Source organism: Thamnophis sirtalis, unplaced genomic scaffold, assembly GCF_051295495.1.
Source record: "Thamnophis sirtalis isolate CommonGarterSnake01/CBP01778 unplaced genomic scaffold, rThaSir2_p1.2 scaffold_11, whole genome shotgun sequence".
Taxonomy (NCBI): domain Eukaryota; kingdom Metazoa; phylum Chordata; class Lepidosauria; order Squamata; family Natricidae; genus Thamnophis; species Thamnophis sirtalis.
The window spans coordinates 63702420-63726706 of NW_028261391.1; the positions used below are offsets into that span (position 1 = coordinate 63702420).

At 39.3% G+C, this 24287-nt stretch overlaps 1 protein-coding gene across 2 annotated transcripts in view; it reads right to left on the bottom strand.

Moving 5' to 3' along the window:
- The window catches only part of CHST15 (carbohydrate sulfotransferase 15), a 71436-nt gene extending 55521 nt beyond the window's left edge, over window positions 1–15915 (bottom strand). The window contains exon 1 of one of the 2 annotated variants that reach the window (XM_087725944.1): window positions 15820–15915. The gene's annotated coding sequence lies outside the window, so the exon portion shown is untranslated. Of the gene's footprint in view, window positions 1–15682; window positions 15773–15819 lie in introns of those variants that run through there. The other variant, XM_087725943.1, reaches the window with a different exon arrangement.
- Window positions 15916–24287: the final 8372 nt, after the last annotated feature.

The following is a 24287-nucleotide window of genomic DNA, read 5'->3' on the forward strand; positions in this document are numbered from 1 at the left end:
TTACATTGTAGCCAAGTGTCATTTCTTCAGTGTTGTCACATGAAAAGATGTACTTAAAACATTTACAAAATGTGAGGCTGTGTACTCACTTTTGTGATATACTGTATATCTTCAAAAGCTGTTGAGACATCAAGGCGAAGCAGGAAAATTATACTATCTTTAACTTTGTCTTATCAGATATGATTTATGTATGTCTTCAGTGATGCCTCTGTGCTAAACCTGGGCCTGATCAGATAATCCATATCGTCCACTTCAGCTGCACTTCAACCGCTTAAAAACAGGAAGTTGAGACATATCAATAAAGAGAATCAAGGGATAGGGTCCCTTGAGGAGAAGCCACATGAATGCCTCTTTTAGAGAGAGCACTAATTTCACATCTCCAAAGGCTACTGCTGGGACCCAGTTCCCAACCATCCTCTTTTATCAACTAAGAAGGGCAGGGAGTAACTGAACTGATGGACACAGGAAGTGGCAGCCTAGAATTCAAAGGACTTCTGTGCATTATTTTTAGACCCGTACAAAGTCCCATACAGAAGTTTCAGAAAAATATATATCATTATGATGCTTTTTGAAGACAAATGCCATTGTTTCTGAAGATTTATAACAGACACAAAGAATTAATATAGAACCAGGTGATGCCAAAATGTTTATTGTTGCTACTCAAAATAAAGAATGTTTTTTTCCCCCCGGAGACTTCCATTGACACGTACATAAAATAGCCTAACACACTGCACTTGAGTTTTTAACCTTTTCTATAAATCTCTAAAACCCATGAACCTTGTGTTAGATTTTAGATCTCGTATTATGCACCAATTTCACCAGGAAATACAGTTTTGCAAAACAAATGAAATAAACGTCTAGTATCACTATGGCTTCATTAATCTTAACTTGTATATCATGCTGACTTATTCAGCCATCTCACATTTTCAACCCAGTGTTTGCATACTGCATTCTCATTAAAATATTATGCAAAACTAATTCATAATCAGTTCAAAGAAACTCACTCTTAGGAGAGCATATATTGAATTCCAGTCATCTAAATTTATTTAATGGGATTTGCTTTGAGGAGACTGATTATTTGTGAATTGAAACGTAATGGATTCCTGCCGAGTAACCATTACAGAAGTGAGTTTTTGAAGACATACATACTACCATTCAATTAAATAGTACTATAATGGTCCATTGATTTTTAACCTGCTGAAGTTTTTTTCCTGAGGAAGGAGGGAGGGAGGGAGGGAAGGAAGGAAGAAAAGGAAGGAAGGAAGGAAGGAAGGAAGGAAAGAAGGAAGGAAGTAAGGAAGGAAGGAAGGAAGGAAGGAAGGAAGGAAGGAAGGAAGGAGAAATATGGGCTTCATACAGTTTTCTATACATATGTATGTTTGTACATATATATAATATAAACCAATACTGTGTATGATAGAGAAAGAGAAAGACAATGGTTTCAATGAAAGAAAAAGCAGCAAATTTGATGTAGTAAACATGTCAGGCTAGAAACCAGTAGACTGAATTCTTGTTTTCCATTAGTCATGAAAGCCAGGAGGATGGCTTTGGGCTCATTAAGTTTCCCTTATCTCAACCCACTTCACAAGGTTGTTATTGGAAAAATAGGCAAGATAATAAGTCAAATAAAGCACATATATTTCATGGAATGAAACTATATTCATAAACAATTTGTTCATATGTTGCAAGTAACATTAGATCTTCAAACCACTGAGTAAATGGTACCCAGAATGTATCCTTCCAATGTTAAAGGAGTAGTCCTTTAGACACAGAAAATTAATTTCTAATAGCTGGATGCCATTTCTATGTATTATATAATTCAACAGGATGAATGAATGAATGAATGAATGAATGAATGAATGAATGAATGAATGAATGAATGAATGAATGAATATACATATGTTACAAGTTATAACACAAAGACGGAAGGGTGGGAGGGAGTGGAGTTTACTAAGTTGGAGGAGGGATGTTGGATGATTGTACATGTATACTGCTATTTTTTTTCTTTTTTATGTATATTGAAATGGAATTATAAATACCGTCAACACAAAAGGGAGTTTGCTCAGAAGCTGAAATACACCAAGTGAATTAGAGGAAGAGTGGGAAGCAGAGGAGAGAAGAAAGATAGGAAGAGAGGGATAGGAGAGAGGGGGAGGGGGAAGATGAGGTGTATAAGGAAGAGTGGTAAGGGGAGAGAGGAGAAGGAGAAAGGAAGGGGAAGTGGAATAGAAAATGATGGAGGGAAGACAGAATGTAGAAAGGGAGAGGAGAGAAGGGGAAGAAAGTGTCGGATAAGGTATAAATATGATGTATGGAGAGCAGAAGAGCCAATAACTGGTTTTTTTTTCCTTTGGTAGTTTAAGATGAATTGATGTAAATACTTAATAATATAACTTGATATTGACTATGTAATAGTATACATGTGATTATATGCTATGAAAATGGAAAATAAAAACTTTTTTATGAGTTATAACACAAAGACATGTTTAATTAAAGCACTGTTTATGACAGGAAACAATATCTAAACTATTACATTTTGCATCCAAAACATCCCAATTAATTAATGCTTATTAATATCAATAAAGGGTTAAGGAAAGATAATTTTTACTACCTGAAGCCATCCAAAATTTGGTACTTGTCAAAACATTTAAGCATTACAGCACAAATTCAAAATCTAGGAAACCAAAGCCCACAACTATAACTGACAACTGCTGCTTCATAAAGAATATTTCCAGAATTAAAGAACCCCATAGAAATGTGCAGATGTATACTTAATTAAATTATCGATAGCAATAGCAATAGCAATAGCAATAGCAGTGGACTTATATACCGCTTCATAGGCCTTTCAGGCCTCTCTAAGCGGTTTACAGAGTCAGCATATCGCCCCCAACAATCTGGGTCCTCATTTTACCCACCTCGGAAGGATGGAAGGCTGAGTCAACCCTGAGCCGGTGAGATTTGAACCGCTGACCTGCTGATCTAGCAGTAGCCTGCAGTGCTGCATTTAACCACTGCGCCACCTTGGCTCTTATCATCGATCTTGAACCAAAACTTACCCGATAGGATTGTGCTTATCAATGCCTAAGTTTGATATTTATTTTTACATTAGCCAATTACAATAAAATAATACAACCTTTAGCCCCAATTTTCTTGAATGAAGTATTCTCAGTCATTGGGTAAGAGACTTGAGTAATGTTGACACAAATACTGGATCTTGTCTGCATTTCTCAATAACACGACATATTAATCAAGTATGTTGGCAAATTCTTTCCATGCACAAAGTGTACTAAGGAACTGGTTAGTTCAAATTGCTAAGAGAGACAATCAGTATAAAAGGGCTGGTCACTTCCAGGCCCAGTTGTCCCCCATGTATGCATCAAGTAGGCTTTACAAAGTCTGACACATATAGTGCCAATACTCATCCCTTATCCCAGTTTCCTGGCTTCAAAGACTAGAAGACCAAAAAAAGTAAATATTGGTCTTCTTTTCACATGATTCATCAAGGACCCATGTTCTGCATTTTCTAGTAATAAAATATATAGGCTGGTGTTAGTTAACATGATATTATAACTCTAGAGTAGTAAAAATTCTATAGCACATAACTCTATATAGCACATATAGTTAGGTGTTGTGGCCCGGCAGGAGCCATTGGAGTTGCCACCAGACTCCGACAGCGAAGGGCCCTATGAGACGGCCCTGGAGGATGTGGAAGACCCTAGACAGGGTTCCGACTCCGAGCAGGGCGCAGAGAGACTGGTTGGCCACCAGGTGGCGCCTGAGCCTTGGATCAGTGGGGAGGAGACAAGAGAGAGTGATCCAGAATCCAACTGTGAGTTGTTCTGGGATGCACGCCATCGAAGGGCTACTCGGCGTCAAGAACAACTAAGTAATTACAGGAGGTAATTACGTTCAGCTGATGGTCATTAAGCTCCTCTCCCAGACTATAAAAGAGACTGCTTGTGCCACGCCCTTCTTGCAGAAGTCAACGTTTGGGACTAAAGAGAAACGAACTTGGCAGGCTGGATTGCTGCCAGAGTTTGTTTGCATTGCTGCCAAGGTTTGTCGGACTTGCTGCCAAAGTCCTTATCTATTTGTTTATTTGGCTTTCAGCCACCGAGATTCTGGTCTTGTTAATTAAAGGACATTCCATTTTACGCTTGTCTCGGCTTTCGTTACTGGACGGAGGAGGGGGTCAGAACAGTTAGGATTAAAAAACACTTTGAAACAAGCCAAAAAACACTACTAAAGTTATTTTTATACACATTTCTTTTCTATGCAGATTTTCAACAGTCCTCAAACCAGATGGCGAATCAGAGTAGACTTTGGTGTCTTTTTTGAAAAAATCTTTGCTTATTAGTATAGAGTGTCAGTTTGGCCTAGCGTTTAAGGTACCAATTGTGACTGTTGTGGATTTTAAAATTGTTGTATTGTCTTATTTATTCCCTCCCCTGTTTATTGTGAGCTGCCCAGAGTCCTTCGGGAGTGGGGGGCATACAAAACCAATAAACCTAACCTAACCAAGCTAGAAAGCAGGAGATCATCAATTTGTACCATCTTAGTAATAATGAAAGTCAGCCAGAACTAGACTTCGAACCAATCACTCTCTCTCAAGCCAATCCACTTCACAGGGATGTTGTTGTGGAGAAAATAGGAAGAAGAAGGTATGTTAAGTATATTCCCCACTTTGAGTTATTTGTAAAAGTAATAAAGGAAAGTTACAAACAAACAAATAAATTATATATCTTCCAAGCCTGCTGTTCTTCAGGTATGCTGCGATTAAAATGGTTGACTCCAAATTGTGGTCGTAATCATCCCATCATATTTGGAAGAAATCAAGCTGGTAAAGGTTATCTTTTAGCCAGTCTAAGTGTTTCTCAAGTGTAAATCGTAATCCCCAGGGATTAAAAGACAAATGAAAGGTTACCAGAGAATGCCTTCTTCATACTGTTTTCAAACTAGCTTCCCCATTTCATGTCAAAATACACTGAATACAGAAGAATATGACCGTTCCAGAGTACTGAATGGAGCCAGAGTGCTTGTTTTCATATTTTAACACAATCTGGTTGTCTTTCAAAAAACAGTAGTCATGCCTGGAAATCATGAGATTTCTATGAGAAACTCTGACCATCTGACCGGATAGTAACTTTGCAGAAGGAATAATAAATGTTTGCAAAGGTTAAGGGGGTGCAGAAAGGAGGAAATTATAAGAGTGAGGGGAGGAAAAGACAAGATAGGAGTTATTATTATCTCAATTTGGCTGTGATAGGAGCGAGGGCGTCACAAAGAGTTTATAGTTTGCCGGTGTTTTGCAAGGTGCGTATCGTTTAAAGAAGCAGAGTTAAGGCAATGAAACACGCATGAAATTGCTTAAGATCCTATCTCCAATTTCATCTGCTGTAGCTGAGCTGAAGCTTGTTAGAACACAGAAGTTGTTCTTATTGTTTAGGAACTCAGATCAGCCAAAAAAAAACCACCCCATCATTCATGATATCATCAGCCTCAGCAACAAGAGCCTCCAGTAAAGTTTTATAGGGATATTTTTCCTTAAATTACTTCAGTAAATGTATATTAGTAGTAGTGGAAACTGAACATCAACTAGAAGCAAAACTAAATTATAAATACCAGGTGGTTAATTCTAAAATCCATATTAACATGATATATTTATTAAGCCACATAAGGTCGAGTAATACTTTTCAGGCTTTTAAATTTCCCATTATGGCAAGAAAATTAACAAAGCAAAATTGTGGCCCAAAAGGAACAAAACTATTAATGTTAAGTTTTGGAGATGGCATTTAATTTAAATATTAAGATACTGTACTATTTACCCCTCAGTTATTTTTGTTAGGTATAATTACTGATTGTACAGCTGTAGAGATTAACCTGATTTTGCATTTAATAACCGCAGCAAGACTGCTGGTGGCGCAATACTGGAAGAAGGAAGATTTGCCTACTATTCAAGAATGGACACTGAAAGTAACAAACCTAGCAGAGATGGCTAAAATATCAGCATATCTCAAGGACCACTCAGATGAGAGATATAAACTGGAGTGGAGAAGATGGATTGACTATACTCAAAATAAATATGGGACTAAGAAATTCCAGATAGTTTATGACGGAAGAAACAAGGAATGATATAATCTGTTTAGAGCTAGCCTAGCAAAGAGGAGTTAAAGCTCAAATGAAAGATGATATTAACTTTTTTTAAAGTTTATTTTAGAATGTTTTTGTTAAAGATTTATACCCTGTATTGGTTCTGGGAAGTCGGGGGCGGGGGGGAAGGGGTTGGGTGGGGGGGGAGAGAAGTAAATATTTGTAAAAGGTTTTTTTTTTTCAAAATTCTCAATAAAAAAAGATACTGTACTATTTTATGAACGTTAAAATCAGATTCAACTACATAGATTTGGACTGGATCTAGGGCTTTCAAAAAGAAAAGGTTTATTCACTACCCACATTCAAAAATAAAAATTATGAAGTAAAATAAAAAAGATGAGACGTTTTAAAGATTGGTATTACATTTAGAGATAAACAAGTTGTTGAATTGCCAATTTTATTTCTTAAGCCTGGTCAACAGAGTTTAAAAGAAATAAATTGCTGATAAAGTAGCACTCTCTTACCACAAAAATATAGCCGTGATAGTAACAGATATTGAATTATTGAACTGAGCAGGATAGCTATTTCTCCTAAAGAGCTAGTCTTCTTTTCTAAAGAACTTTTATTTATTTCATTATATTTATATTCCACTAAAAACTAAATATGCTTGACAATCACAGAAAAAGAAAACTACTACAAAAGCAAAATAAACACAGTAAGAAATAACTTTACTGCCTTTCAAAAAAGATTTAAGTCAACTGCTAACTTGATCTCCAGGATCAAATGAGGAAGTTGCCCCAATCTCTATTCTAATTTTTCATGGAGTGGTAACCTACAACATTCTTGTCTACGATGAATATTCTCACAGTTTGGTTCTATTTAGAAAAGATAGTCCTACAATTATTTCAAAGTCAAGATATTAAGTGTTTTTTAAAGATTAAGGACACTGTTATCATACAGCAATAGACTATTACGTCAACTGGATGTTGACTTAAAGTTGAACAACAAGCAGATATACCAGAAGAATAGCTACACAAGGAATATAAAACTTTAGGAAATGGGACCATGTGTGGCCCCAAGATAGTTTTGGATGCATGCTCAATTTGCATCCAATGTTTGACAATGAAGCCCAATTATAATGTTAAAGAATGCGCAGATGATTAAATAGAAGGAAAGTGATAATTTAAGTGCATGTGAAAATGGCATGCTGTACTTTAGCAAAATGAAATTAAAGAGTTAACTGGCCACTGCAGGCAGAATGGGGGTCAGCAGGTTGAATTTATCTTACAACATCAGTGGAGGCAGAACAATTCCGTTTCTCTAAAACTCTTAGTATTTTGCAATCTAGTTAATACTGCATGTGATATTAACAAATTATTTTTACTGGACTTTAAAAAGCTAACAACTCTGCTATATCACAACTGCTGTCTAAACATGGATTGTTAAAACTTTTAATAGCTAATGACATCCCTGACATAAATACGTTTTAGCCAACAAGGCTTTTCAGAACTGCATTAACAATACACTATTTATCAATAATTTAACATTTCTCATACATAAATTACTTGAAAATCATATATTACTTTTATAATCTAAAGATTATAATCTTTAGATTATAAGATTTAGATTTATAATCTTCTAGATTGGACCAGTATGTTTTCCTTTTTAGAAGGGAGATTGAACCTCAGATAGTTCTAAGACTATCTGTCAAACCCAAATCCATAGACGACACAGAGAAATCCAAATTCAATCCTTTATTACAGTGTTTCTCAACCTTGTCAACTTGAAGATGTCCGGACTTCAACTCCCAGAATTCCCCAGCCAGCATTCGCTGGCTGGGGAATTCTGGGAGTTGAAGTCCGGACATCTTCAAGTTGACAAGGTTGAAAAACACTGCTTTATTATGCTTATATCTAATAGACAGAATCTTGTCAAACTAAATCTATAACCTTCTAACCTACTTCATATATCCTGAGAGATCTTAGGGTGTGGTTACCCTGAGTTTCTTCCCCCTTCTACCCTCCACCTCAGATCTGCACTCTCTCTTAATCCGGTCTCTGAGAAAGTTTTCTTGCCAAAACTTGGCCTCACTGCTTCTCCAGGTGCAATTCCATCACAGTATCCTAGCTCTACTCCTCATACGATTCAGCTAAAAAGTAATTCCCATTGCATCATACTCAGCTACAGTCTATTGGCATCCTTGTCTATTGTGCCCTTGTGACCTCTAGGCTGGAGTACTGCAATGTGCTCTACATGGGGCTGCCCTTGAAGAGTATTCGGCGACTTCAGCTAGTCCAGAATGCGGCCGCACGAGTGATCGTGGGTGCACCTTGTTTCACCCACACAACACCTATCCTCCGCGAGCTGCACTGGCTACCTGTCGATCTCCGGGTGCGCCTCAAGGTGCTACTTGTCACCTACAAAGCCCTTCATGGTATTGGATCTGGGTACTTGAGAGACCGCCTACTGCCAATCACCTCCACTCGACCAATTAGATCCCATAGATTAGGCCTCCTCCGAGTTCCATCAGCCGGTCAGTGTCGACTGGCAACTACGCGGAGAAGAGCCTTCTCGGTGGCAGCTCCGACCCTATGGAACGAACTCCCCATGGAGATTCGTACCCTCACCACCCTCCAGACCTTCCGCATAGCCCTTAAAACCTGGCTCTCCTGACAAGCCTGGGGCTAAAGACCTCAACCCCACCCGAATTGTATGAATGTTGTGCTTTTAACGATGTACTGTCTTATGTGTTTAATCTGGTTTGTCCTCCCTTCCCTCTGAACTGTGAGCTGCCCTGAGTCCCCCCAGGGAAAAGGGCGGCATACAAATAAAATACCTATACCTATACCTAATATGGAACCAGTTTACAATACCCCCATAGCATCTTGCACAAGCACCTTTTTTTTTTCTTGCAGCAATTAGCCCGCTTAAAACCAGGAGAGAAATTTCCACAGTATAATCTCTTGCCATGAAAGGGCCAATTTTTAAAGAAGCTGGATAAATGTTTCTTTAGGTTGGCCCTACCAAATGCTGAGTCCTACTAAGGTATGCATATCAGGAGCTTATTCGGTGGTGATTGCCTTAGTTCTCTTGCCACTGGAATGCAGCAGCATTTGGTTATAATTAAACTGCCAACGTAAAAAATCAACCCTTATATTTTGCTCCAGGATCTTCATTCTTGTTTCAGTCTCTTAGAATCTGATTAACTGTTCCAACTGCTCAGCAAGTTAAGATTCTCCAAATAATAGATAATCTGTAACACAAGGACAAAACTAACCCTTATATTTCTTCAACAATACAGCTAGTCTTTGCAAGAGCCAAGGTGGCGCAGTGGTTAGGGTGCAGTACTGCAGGCCACTTCAGCTGACTGCTATCTGCAGTTCGGCGGTTCAAATCTCACCGGCTCAAGGTTGACTCAGCCTTCCATCCTTCCGAGGTGGGTGAAATGAGGACCCAGACTGTGGGGGTGATATGCTGACTCTGTAAACCGCTTAGAGAGGGCTGAAAGCCCTATGAAGCGGTATATAAGTCTAACTGCTATTGCTATTGCTTAATGACAAGTCAATTTGAATGACCATTTGAAGTTACAAGTTACAATGGACTTCAAAACTACTTACAACCAATCCTCAAAAGTTATGACATATTATGGGATCATGTGATCACATTTCAGGCTGTTGGCAACGGGCTTGCATTTATAACTGATTCTAGCATCCCACAGTCATGTGACTGTGATTTGCAACTATTTTGTCCTTATGGCAAAAAAAAAACACCCATTAGATATGCTTATTATTCCCTTAACTTAATAGTGACTCACTTAATGACAGTTGTACCAAGGGTCATTAAAAAAAAGTTAGATCAACAACTTATTATTATAATTCCAGGGTCAATTGTGACCCATAAATCAAGGACAGCCTGTAACCATCAACACAATTTTTTCCCACATATATCTGTATTTTGAAACTAAGAACTAAACACATATATTAACTTTAACTTTTAATAAATTTATATGCCGCCCAATCCCGTAGGACTTTGATATTAGTATATCAAAGTCAGCAAAACAGAACAAGGATGGAGAAAAAACAATCAGCAGCACAGCAGATGAACTAAAATCTGTCAATAATCTTTTATTGAAACAAAAGAGTCAGTTTGATCTAGTGGTTAAGGCATCAGGCTAAAAACGAGAAACCGTAAATTCTAACCGTTAAACATGAAAACCAGCTGGGTGACTTATGGCCAATCACACTCTCTCTGAGCCCAAGCCACTTCAGAGGATGATGGTTGTGAGGCAAATAGGAGAAGGAAAAATAGGAGGTTTTAGATATATATTCCCTATCCTGAGTTATTTCTAAAAATAATAAAGGTGGGATAAATAATTATTCTTTCATGTTCATTGGCACATTTATTTCAAAAACAAGTGACATTCATAATGTTGTCAAGCCATCCCACTTCATACCTATTTTTGAATTTCACTTTCATCTTGTATCTGTATTCAGTTGAAAGCATTCAATCATTACACCTGAATAAAAGTATAGAACCTATTTTAAAGCTTTATATTATGATTAATAACAAGTCATAATACAAAATAGCAATAGCAACAGCAGTTAGACTTATATACCACTTCATAGGGCTTTCAGCCCTCTCTAAGCGGTTTACAGAGTCAGCATATTGCCCCAACAATCCGGGTTCTCATTTTACCCACCTCGGAAGGATGGAAGGCTGAGTCAACCCTGAGCCGGTGAGATTTGAACCGCCGAACTGCAGCTAACAGTCAGCTGAAGTGGCTGCAGTACTGCACTCTAACCACTATGCCACCTTGGCTCTTAGCATTGTTTTCTGAATCTTGATTTAAATTTAGAACTACAAAACAGGTTTGAGTTTCATGCTAAATACAGATAGTCCTCAACTTGAAATCATTCGTTTAGCGACCATTTGAAGTTACAACAGCGATGAAAAAAGTGAGTTATGATCATTCTTCACACTTACAACCACTGCACCTTCCCCATGGTCAAGTGATCAAAATTCGAACACTTGGCAACTGGCTCATATTTATGACAGTTGTGGTGTCCTGGGGTTATGGGACCTACTGACAAGTCAATGAAGAAACCAGATTCACTTAACAACTATGTTACTAACTTAACAACAGCAGTGATTTAATCAACAACTGTGGCAAGAAAAGTCATAAAATGGAGGAAAACACACTCAACAATTGTCCTGCTTCACAACAGAAATTTTGGGTTCAGTTGTAATCATAGCAATAGCAGTTAGACTTATATACCGCTTCATAGGGCTTTCAGCCCTCTCTAAGCGGTTTACAGAGTCAGCAAATTGCCCCCACAGTCTGGGTCCTCATTTCACCCACCTCGGAAGGATGGAAGGCTGAGTCAACCTTGAGCCGGTGAGATCAGAACCGGTGAACTGCAGATAGCAGTCAGCTGAAGTGGCCTGCAGTACTGCACCCTAACCACTGCGCCACCTCAGCTCATAAATAGAAAACAACTTGTATATTTTGGTACATATTGCCTTGAATATTGTACTGCAATCCTTTAGTGTCAATGATTATGTGTAACTCTTATACGCAGAAAGTGTTCTTTTCCGCATGTAAATTAATTTACATCACTCAGCTTGTGATAAATCAAATGACTCTTCTGAGTCAATGCCTTCTAAATGTACAAACAAGATTGTGATAAGACAGAAGCAATAAGGATATCATACAGAATTATTGTTCACTACCATGAAAGGGCTGGTTTTTAATAATGATATTCAGTTTGCATAATGAAGCCTATGAATTTTCTTTAGGGTTTTGATTTTAAAATCAGCAATTAGTACACAGATGAATGTCATTTATGGAAACATTTCTCCATCCTGCAGTAATAAATAAAGAAACATTTATACGACATTGTCATATAAAGATAAAGGTTCCCCTCGCACATATGTGCTAATCGTTCCCGATTCTAGGGGGCGGTGCTCATCTCTGTTTCAACGCCGAAGAGCCAGCGCTGTCCAAAGAGATCTCGGTGGTCATGTGGCCGGCATGACTAAACGCCAAAGGCACATGGAATGCTGTTACCTTCCCACCAGGAAGGTAATATATATTTGTCATATATATGATTTATTAAGAATTATAGAAAAATAGTGTGTGCCACATTGAAACTATGATTTTAATTATGGCATTTTATATTTTTCTAGTCACTTTCCAGTTACCAAACAAAACAATTATTTTGATACGTGTTTATTTAAATAATGGAGATATGCTATTTCTTCCCAAATCCAAAATAAGATTTCACTTTCACCGATAGTCTTGAAATCATTGTTTATTTACCATAATAATAAAGAACTCGGTCTTTAAAAATGTAAAAACAAATTTGTAATGAACAGAGTAAATACATTAATGTTGGTCTTTCATGTTTATCAGTGATCTTATATTCTAAAAAAAAAACATTTCTGTAAATCAAATAACCATAATGAAAGATAATATTTAGATGCTTAAAGTTTGGGCCTTATAATAACTTAACAAAGTTTAAAGCAGTTGCAGCAAATAAAATTAATTTTTCATTCATTTCATTCAGCTAAAGAATTACTGACAAGTATTCATTCTTATACCTGTTAACCACAAAGATCTAAGTATAGATTTTTCTAATACTTATCTAAGTATTAAACAGAAAGTTATCCTGCCAAAGTTATACCTTGTTTCAATATTTATCCCCAGAAAATTGCCATACAAATGTTTCAATTAATCAATCAGTGATTCCCAATTGGCCGACCAGCAAAATTGCATTATCTCACTTATTATGCAATTCCTCCAAGGACTCACTTCACACTGACAATGTTTTTGAAAGGACACACGAGGTTTCTTTTTTCATATAAACTAAGTGTCCTTATCTGTTTATAACATGCAAACACCATGTCTCTACTGAATTCTTTGATGTTTAATGATATCCTTCATCAATTAAGGAACAGACAGAACAATCTACATTTTTCATTATTACTACCCAACACATTAAATTATGCGAGGGGTGATCTTAAAACCCTATTAGGACATTAAAGATCATACCATGCAGAATATTATTTCTCCTTCTTTATCCATAAGTCATTTTCAGTTTTTATTTCACCAACATTCGGAAATGAGAAAAGATTTTTAAAACATGTAGGGAGTTGTCATTGAACGGCGAACATCACAAATTAATCAATATCCAATTGATTGATACTAATGCTACAAAATACCTTCTCTACAGAATGGTTTAAAAAGAAATGAAACATTAAAGTTTGTTGCCGTTTAATCAATCCACCATCTAAAACTGCCTAAGAAATAGCATTTTCCACAAAAAAGATTAACTGATATTGCCAGAAACCAATCCATCATCTTCTGAATGGTCAAATGAAAAAGTGAAAAATGCACACACCCATTTCCAGATCAGCCTACCTGGCACCTTCATACGCATCTCACAGCTGCATAAATACCTTGGAAGCTCTTACTGTCAAGCCACAGAATATATTATACTTATCACAAGTCCTATTGATTCCACAGCTATGAAGATCTAGAAAAACCCTTGTTTCTAAATGCACCGTATGTTTCTAAATGATGTCCATAGCACAAATGTATAGGCTGTGGATCTCTTAGACATTAAAAGACATCGTCTTTGGATCAGGATTAAATCAGTTTGACAACAGCAGGAAGGAACGTCCCATCTAGATTATGAATGCACCGTTTCAGTGGCACGTTGTGCTTATGAGGGTGCTAAAACAGTTAGCGATGACACTGTGGTTTCAGTTATGGCAGCGAAGAAGGAAAAGTAAAGATAGAAATAACAAGATTACTGCAGAGTTCTGGAAATAAAACTCGCTCACGTTCAGCGCCTTGTATAATTATTGCCAGTCCTACAAACGCTTGCAACCCCTTAAAGCATCAACACATTCCTCACAGCATAAGATTCCACGGACTATTACAGTGACTGTATCGAGAAACGTTTTGATTAGAAGTGATGTCCACCTCCGCCAAGTCAAGCTTGGGAACCCTAAAGATGCCCCAAGATGTTTTTTTGTTGATTTTTCATTGAACAAGCTAGCATAGCTCCCCCTGTGGAAACTCTTTAAAATACGGTTAAAAAAAAAAGAAAATTCTCTGGAGACGAATTCAGGCATGGTAAAATAGACGGGGTGGCAAAGCAATTACAGCAGTGTTTCTCAACCTTGGCAACTTGAAGATGTCCGGACTTCAACTCCCAGAATTCCCCAGCCAGTGGAAGATGTCCGGACTTCAACTCCCAGAATTCCCCAGCCAGTGAAGATGTCCGGACTTCAACTCCTAGAATTCCCCAGCCAGTGAAGATGTCCGGACTTCAACTCCCAGAATTCCCCAGCCAGTGAAAGATGTCCAGACTTCAACTCCCAGAATTCCCCAGCCAGTGAAGATGTCCGGACTTCAACTCCCAGAATTCCCCAGCCAGGGAAGATGTCCGGACTTCAACTCCCAGAATTCCCCAGCCAGTGAAGATGTCCGGACTTCAACTCCCAGAATTCCCCAGCCAGTGAAGATGTCCGGACTTCAACTCCCAGAATTCCCCAGCCAGGGAAGATGTCCGGATTTCAACTCCCAGAATTCCCCAGGCAGTGAAGATGTCCGGATTTCAACTCCCAGAATTCCCCAGCCAGTGAAGATGTCCGGACTTCAACTCCCAGAATTCCCCAGCCAGTGGAAGATGTCCGGACTTCAACTCCCAGAATTCCCCAGCCAGTGAAGATGTCCGGACTTCAACTCCCAGAATTCCCCAGCCAGTGGAAGATGTCCGGACTTCAACTCCCAGAATTCCCCAGCTAGTGAAGATGTCCGGACTTCAACTCCCAGAATTCCCCAGCCAGTGGAAGATGTCCGGACTTCAACTCCCAGAATTCCCCAGCCAGCATTCGCTGGCTGGGGAATTCTGGGAGTTGAAGTCCAGACATCTTCAAGTTGCCAAGGTTGAGAAACACTGAATTACTTAATTAATTACTGAATTAATTAAAAAAAATATTTTAAAAAATCCCCATGGCTGGATAGTCGGCAAGGCACGGCCGCTGCCTCATCCTATTGACTGGGAGGGACAAGCCCATCCATGGGACCAACAGGGAGAATACACGTAACGGACTCAGTCCCGAAGTTCTGCTTCTTTTTCCAGCCGAGCCGCATCGGGAGGGAAGAAGGCGAAGCCTGGACTTCTGAAGCATCTGCCCGCATTTAAGATCCCTTTTCACCCCGGAGGGAAGAAAGCCTTTTCCTCACCACCCCCTTCGCTCTCTCGAGACAGAGCGGCGCTTGGGCCCCCTTCCCCTCAGGAAGGAACCCTTCTTCCTTCCCCCGCCAACCAAAGGAGGGACGTGCCGGGTCTGAAGGACCCCCCGCCGCCGCGGGCTGAAGGCGCGCGCCCCTCATGGCGCCGCGCAACTTTTCCTCAGGCGGAGAGAGTCGTTGGGGAGCCCGGGTTCGAGCCCTCCCTTCCCTCCCCTCCGCAACGCTGACCTTGCTAAGGCGACGCCGGTCGGGCGCAACCCACCGCCGCGGCCTCCTCTCCTTTCCTCCCGGCAACTTCTTCCCCCCGGGCGGAGCAGCATCTCTCACCTCAAACGGAGCTCTTCCTCTCCTCTCCACTCCACTCTCCTCACCACCCCTCGCGGAGCTCCTCGCCTGCTTGGCTGGCGGAGCCCCTCCCTTCACCTTGCGCGCCCCCCCCCCCACACTCTCTCACTCTCCCTCACCTCAGAACAGCTGAGGGGAAGAGCCGGAGGGGGCTCGCTCGTGTCTCCAAAAGCGCCCGCTTGCGCCTCCAGCCGCGCGCTGCACCACACACCGGGGCGGAGGAAGGCGGGGCGGGCGGCGGGAGAGCGGAGGGAGGCGGGGGGCGTGGTGGCTCCCCCCTGACCTGCCGCCTTCCCTCGCACAAGCCCGCCCGGGTTGAGAGTCAGGCTGGCAGAGCGACGGCGCCTGCATCCGTTTCCTCGCTTCGCTTGGGAGCTCGGCTGCTTAAGAGGAGGAGGAAGCTCGATTTCCGCCGCCAGACCGTCCCTCGCAGGGTGGCACGGGGCGAGCATCACCGGGGGTGGCACGGGGCGAGCATCACTCGGGGTGGCACGGGGCGAGCATCACCCGAGAACCGAGCCAGAGCTGCGGGCTGGGAGCGTTCCCGACGCGCGTTGCAGCAGCCCAGCGCAGAAGATCCCTAAGATGGGGATGAAATGATGAGCAGCCGCAAGGCCTCGCAAGGCTTCAAAAAAAACCCCAAAAACCAAGAAGTTTGGTTCAACTTTCTTTGGAGTCTCCCGAGCCCGCGTTACGACGGCTTCCAGGGGTGGAAGCTTCGCCGTTGCGCCGCCAAGAAAAGCCCTGTTGTCTCCTGGCAGTTTGGGGTTGCTGTTTTTCTTGCTGTCCTTGCGTTGCTTCAACTTTTGGGCGTAAAAAGCTCGGACGGATCTTTCACAAAAAAGAAAACACGTTGCCAATTTCCGTTCGGTTGTGGCATTCTAAAGTTGGCTTTGGGAGACGTTAGAACGAGGGCGCGGTTGGAGAAAGAGCCGAGGGACTTTTGGGATGAGAAGTGGAAGTCTTCAAAGAAAAAAACAGAAAGTCCAGTTGCCTCATGAAAAAAAGCATCTTTGGGACAACCGTGGATTGATTGAGAAACTCCATAGAGCCTTTCGAGAAAATTAATTAATAGCAATAGCAGTTAGACTTATATACCGCTTCATAGGGCTTTCAGCCCTCTCTAAGCGGTTTACAGAATCAGCATATTGCCCCCACAATCTGGGTCCTCATTTTACCCACCTCGGAAGGATGGAAGGCTGAGTCAACCCTGAGCCGGTGAGATTTGAACCGCCTAACTGCAGAACTGCAGTCAGCGGAAGTAGCCTGCAGTGCTGCATTTAACCACTGCTCCACCTCGGCTCTCCGCTAATACGCTATTAATTAATTAAAATATTAAAATAAATATTTAAAATGACCCAATCATGCAAACCCTTGCAATACTTTATTGAAACAACATTAGATCAGACGTAAAGTGAGATTTGGACATTAAGTGTGAAACCTACTGGGTCAGGCTGGACAGCCTCTTAGAGCCCCCTTTACTTCTATATTAGCAATAGCAGTTAGACTTATATACCGCTTCATAGGGCTTTCAGCCCTCTCTAAGTGGTTTACAGAGTCAGCATATCGCCCCCAACAACAATCCGGGTCCTCATTTCACCCACCTCGGAAGGATGGAAGGCTGAGTCAACCCTGAGCCGGTGAGATTTGAACCGCCTAACTGCAGATAACAGTCAGCTGAAGTAGCCTGCAGTACTGCACCCTAACCACTGCGCCACCTCGGCTCTATATTAAAGCCACATAGGCAGAATTGCAGCTTGCAAAAGAGCAGGAAGCCAGTGCCTAACCACAAGATGTCAAAAGCCTATGTCAAAAGTCCAAGGTTCAATTAAAGTTCATTAATGACACGTACTCCATAAACAAAAGGAGAAGTAAGACCCACATCTCCTTATAAGGCTTTCTCCTCAAGGTAACCACTAAGAAATGTGTTAAGTATTTCCGTGTTGCAATGCTTTTGAGAATGTATAAGAATGCGTGCTTCGATAATGAAGGTGGTTTAGAACTTGCAATGCTAAGCCATGGGCTAGCTTTCTGAACCTGGCTGCCAAATAAACTTTTCCTGTATCCTGAGAAGTCTAAAGCCTGTCGTTTTCTGCAACAGTGGGATCACATTTAACCATGTTAAATAAGCATGCACTTTGCTAACTTTCAATCAGTTGGGCAGAACTGGCATCAGGTACTGTGTACCGAATATCTAGCACTTCAGTTGAAGCTTGGCCCCGGAAGGACTTATAAATTATAGCGGTTTAATTAAATTCATGGCAAACTCTATCCTAAAGGCATATTGTAGTGATTATTCGCCTGTGTTCCTCCTTGTTCTTGCAACTTCTGGAATGCCCTCCAGTATTGCCTTTGAGCTCACTATTAAGTAATTGTGTACAAAGTAAATACTTCCGCGTTACACACAAATGGATCATCACATCAGTAATACTGCAGAATGGCACTTAATAATTACCTGTCTTCTGTACAACTACCTTCTTAGCCATTTTCAATACCAGTCTTTCCCTCTCTAGCTTTCCATTCAGAAAAAAAAAGAAGGCATTGATAAGAGGTTTATATATGCAATCGAGTCCATTCTACTTACCAAAATTTTCTTACAAATTCATTTCTTATTCAGGTTGCCATAATGCATATTTGAAGGTCAGGAGAAAGAATGAGCCGCATAGCATATCTTACCTTTCCTACCTCAGAAAATCTGCACATAATAAACCAAGCATTACAACGTCTTGATAGTTCCAGGGCTGAACAAACTATTTGGAAAATTTTCATGTTGAAATATTCACAAATGCATTCGCAATTGTACATTTTGCCTATAATCAGTGCCATCAAATTATTTCTATTGGTCAAAATAAATACAAGTAATTATTAAAATATTATTCATTTGACATATTATACATTGCTTTTCCTACACGAACATAATAACAGTGTAAAATAGATGGGCAATTTTAGCATTTTAGATTTTCAAGGCTCCTTAGTTGTATCTAATATAACCCTGCAGACTATGGCTGATGAGATTACAGCCCACAACACCTGGAAGGCCAAACACTGCTTAATTCTGATGTAAAAGATTGGTTTCTAATCTAATTACTTCAGAATTCCCCGTTTTCTTCTTGGAATTTACAAAACTAGGCACTTGAAACCATTATAATTCACCTCAGTGTGCTCAGTCTTAGATATATTGACGGTTGTATCGCACAGCCTCTATTTTCAACAGTTCCTTTATAGCATTTGTTCATTTATTAATTTTAACTCTAAGAAACTTATATTTCTGGTTGAATGTCATTCATTTTCTTTAATAACAGGAACTGTAATTGCATGTCTATCCACTGAACTGGCAAGTAAAACTCATTTAAAACCGTTGAATATATTTCTAAGTAGATCTGAATAGGAATGAGTCAGAAAGAGAGGTATACCTGTGGTGATTTTATCCTTTTTATTTAGAATACAGTTAAGGTCTGGTCTTAAAGGCCCAATTTTATCAATTATCTTTGGGTCACTTTAGAAGTTCTTCTTTATCTGCACTTTTAAAGGATCTTGTTGATCTTGAAGCAGCAATATAACATCAGTCACTGAGAAACATGACTGTAAAACAACTTTGTAACTGCTTGGCATTGGTTAATTTCATCTAGTATATATTTTTATGTCATTTTAAAAATAGGTTTACGTATTGGATCTCTCCAGGCAAATAGGAAAAAAGATGTTCCTGTTTTTATCATTGTTTTCTTGCTTGCTTATTATTTGTGATTCCATTAACGTGGAGACCGAAATATCCAAATTATTATGCATGCATTTCAAATTTCACATATTTAAGAATCTCGGCTTCAACATTCTTCTCCTTTATTAATTTTTTATAAAATAAAATACCTATCCAATTGTCCAATCCCAGATTATTTAAACAAAAAATAAATAAATTCATCACTTAAATTATTAAAATAGAAAGGTTTTAAAGTACATTAACAGCACAGTAGCTTTTGGTGGCTTTTTATTGCTTCCATCCTAACAGAAAAGGAACCTAATGAATTTTCATGAGGTTGCTCTACAATGATTATGTCACCAAAAAAAAAATCTTACTCAAATGTATTTCCAAAATGCAGTATAAAAGATGATGGGACATAGAGCAGAATGTTGTATGTGGAATAAACAACTATATTCCAAACCTTCTACATAATAATAAGTAGCACATAGAAATGTGCCTAGAAATAAGCTGGGAGTCAGAACAAATGAACAGAAATACTGATAGGACACACTGTGAAAAACAAACTAAAAATAGAATTTATTATTATTTTTAAACAGCAGAAATCTACAACATTCTCTTCAAGGTTTGACTACAAATTTCATCAATCCAATTTGTACACATTAAGTGAATGAATACAACATTCAGTAATGCTCATTAAAAGAAAGGCTGCAGGATATTCACCGACTGAAACCAAGGAAAGGTAATCTTGCTTCAAGGACCGTTCCCAAACTATGGGTGGGAATGCTTCAAATAAAATAAAATCATACCGTACATCTCAGCTCAGATCACGTTTGTTCAAATTAGCAATTTGTCTCGTGCCTCTAGTTCATCCTTTAATTTATTTTTTCTTGGTGGTGGTTGTGATTATGGTAACCCAGGCTGTCATTCCATAAGGCACTAAATTGGAGAAAAAAACTTCCAAAAAAAACCCCCCTACACTTCCACAGGCTTTATCTTTCTCTAATTATGTATAGGTTTGGGCAGGTCAAGATTTTTTCTTGGAATTGAGACTTCTATCTTCTCCCATGGTTAAAAAAAGATTAATGATAGGTCTCTCTCTCTCTCTCTCTCTCTCTCTCTCTCTCTCTCTCTCTCTCTCTCTCTCTCTCTCTCTCTCTCTCTCTCCCTGCCTCCCTCTCCCTTTTTCCCTATCCTTCCCCATCTCCCTCTCCCTCCCTCCCTCCCTTTCTTTCTGTCTCTCTGTCTCACCTGTTCCTGCATTGGTTTAGTAGTAATGTCTCTTCCAAATAAGGTGAAATCTCACTGAACAGAGATGCTTCTAGGAAACAGCTGTCCAATCTACCAAATTACTTCCACTAGCCTATTTTTCAGATATTTTTTTTCCTAATACATTACCTTGGCCCCTGTGTGAAGAATCCCATGAATGATTCATGTCTCTTTTATATGCCAAAGCATATAAATGCCGAATATGCTGAAAAAGAAAATTCCCAGAATTTTGGCTGAGAGTTCTGAAATTGGTAAACCCCCAAATAAGTGAGTGTTAGGTAAGGAACAATTGGTCTAGATTCTTCCAAATTCAGCATTATGATATTATTAATTTATTAGCATAAATTATGTAATGTGATTCCAATTAGCTGCTTCAAGTTGCAGTTCTTGGATAGGTTTTAATGCCATATTAATTGAAATGAATAGAATGAGGTATCTCCACTTTTCACTGCAGTCAGACTTTCTTGTCATGAAGGTGAAAGATGTTAATTGCTCCTGCAGCATTCAAAGAGCACTGTAAAAAGAAATCTCAAGGTAGGTTATTGTGCTTTGTTCAATGGCAACAAGTTAAAAGTTTTTAAAATTTTCAACCATATTTTTTTTTGCTTGCATAGTAGCCCTTAGAAATTACATTTGCAGGCTTGGGAAGGAAGGAGAGAAGGAAGGAGGGAAGGAAGGAGGGAAGGAAGGAGAGAAGGAGAGAAGAAAGGAGGGAAGGAAGGAAGGAGAGAAGAAAGGAGGGAAGGAAGGAAGGAGGGAATGTAGGAGAGAAGGAAGGGGGAAGGAAGGAGGAAAGGAAGGGGGAAAGGAAGGAGAGAAGGAGAGAAGAAAGGAGGGAAGGAAGGAAGGAGAAAAGAAAGGAGGGAAGGAAGGAGGGAAGGAAGGAGGGAATGTAGGAGAGAAGGAAGGGGGGAAGGAGGGAAGGAAGGAGAGTAGGAGAGAAGAAACGAGGGAAGGAAAGAGGGAGGGAGGGAAGAAGAAGTAGGACCGTTGTAAGATAAGATGGATCTATGGGATGGTAAGAAAGCTATTTTCAAGTATATTGTCAACTGTAGGGAAAAAATTGTTATAAATACATATTATTAATAACAGTTATGAGACCATATAATTGTGAATGTATATATGAAATTGATAAAATAAAAAATTGGAAAAAAAAGTTAAAAGTTTTTAAAATTTTCAACCATAATTTTTTTTGCTCACATAGTAGTAGCCCTTAGAAATTGCATTTGCAGGCTTGGGAACTCTGAATTAAATCCTGCGTCTAAATTGAGTCTAAGTACTCAATCCAAAGAAGTTTGTTCTAAATAGTGGATGAAACAATCAAAATTGCCAATTTTAAAGAACTTTTAAGTATAGTGTTATTTCTTGTCAAAGGAATTACTTTTTTGTAATCCCTCCTGAGCCAAATTGTATGATTTAGGTAAAGGTAAAGGTTCCCCTCGCACATATGTACTAGTGGTTTCTGACTCTAGGGGTGGTTTAAATCTCCATTCAAAGCTATAGAGCCAGCGCTGTCCAAAGACGTCTCCGTGGTCATGTGGCCGGCATGACTAAATGCCAAAGGCACACGGAGCACTGTTACCTTCCCACCAAAGGTGGTTCCTATTTTTCTACTTGCATTTTCACATGCTTTGGAACTGTTAGGTTGGCAGAAGCTGGGACAAGTAATGGGAGCTCACTCTGTTATGCGGCGCTAGGGATTCGAACCGCCGAACTGCCGACCTTTCTGATCAACAAGTTCAGCGTCTTAGCCACTGAGCCACTGCATCCCTTATTTATTGACTTAACGCATATTAATTGTTTATTGAAAATCACAATCTTTCTATTACCAATTATTTGTATTCTTGGTCCATAAATTCTCTGCGATAGATGATAGATAGATAGATAGATAGATAGATAGATAGATAGATAGATAGATAGATAGATAGATAGATAGATAGATGATAGATAGATAGATAGATAGATAGATATAGAGATATAGAGATATAGAGATATAGAGATAGATATAGAGAGATAGCTAGAGAGATAGAGATAGATAGAGATAGATAGAGAGAGAGAGAGATTGAGATAGAGAGATAGAGAGATAGAGAGATAGAGAGATAGAGAGATAGAGAGAGAGAGAGAGAGAGAGAGAGAGAGAGAGAGAGAGAGAGAGAGAATATAGTCTTTTGGCAATAAAGTTCCTAGAAAAAAAAAGAGGAATTGCTGGTATGATCTCACCACATCTCCACAGACAAGAGCATTACTTCAGAGGCATCTGTCATTAGTTCTACCTATTTAATCAGCGATTTTCAAGTTATAGAGTAATGGGAATTGATCCAAGATTTCAAAACTTCGGAATGACATGCTGCATAAATACTACAGAGATTTGAGGGACATGCTCATGGAAATTCAATGTTTTCAGTGTTATAATTGTCCATTAAAAGCCATATTTTGATGTACAAGTGGATATAGGAGACTTAGCTGATTCATCCTCAGACAAAATCAGTCTATTAAAAACCTTAGTTTTAAAGCAATGGCAAGTAAGTTGCAAATATTCTATCATATAGGAGATACACAACATTATTCAGGCGATGGCTGTAATCCAGAAAAACCACAATTGCTATTTTAGTCTAGTTTAGGAAAAATGATCTCCTCAGGGTTCCTTAAAATACCACATTATGATTAAGAATTAAGTATAATCTTTATTGTCATTGTACTTAAATACAACAAAATTGGTTGTATAACTGTATAAATTATAATTGATTGCATGTGTAATGTAATACAACTCTTCCTCATTGATGTTATCTTTATTTCAATTATGTAAATAGATTTGTATAAAGAAGAGAATGGCTTGCTTAAAATCAGCTAGTAACCATTACGTCTTTAATGTTTATAAGCTAGAGTCACCTCTAGGTGACATGAGCGGCATATAAATTTTTAAAAACGTCTGAGTGGATACATGTAGACAATTTTCCAAGTCGAAAATTTTTAACTAAGTCTTCCCAAACTAACAACAAGCTAGATATGATTGAATCCAACTTCCTTCAGCCTCAGGAATCCAAACACATTATGGTTAGGGAAAATGGAAACTGCTTCAATCATCTGGAGGGTAGCAGGATTTCTTGCTATCACTACTTTTAAATTGGCTAAGTTTAGAACTTTGGTGATCTATATACATTGGGGTGTGTGTGTGTGTTAAAACATATTCTGGGACAAAGTCATGGACATCATCTAGGTACAGTGTTTTTCAACCTTGGCAACTTGAAGATGTCTGGACTTCAACTCCCAGAATTCTAAGGTTCCCTAAGGTTCTGCCTCCCAGATATACTAAAACCCCATGTCCTGAAGTGGTCAGAATTCTGGGAGTTGAAGTCCAGACATCTTCAAGTTGCCAAGGTTGAAAAACACTGATCTAGGATAGCTAGGGATGCCCTGGCATGCACAAGGCTTTTATCACAATGCAACAGATGTGCCTGAAAAAATATTTTCTAAGATCTTCCTTTTCCTTTTCCTTTTCCTTTTCCTTTTCCTTTTCCTTTCCTTTCCTTTCCTTTCCAAAACTACTAAATGGGAATTTTGAAATTAGATTACAAAGCAGGACAGGAGGTAAGAATAATCACATTCCTTTCCAAACAACTTTGT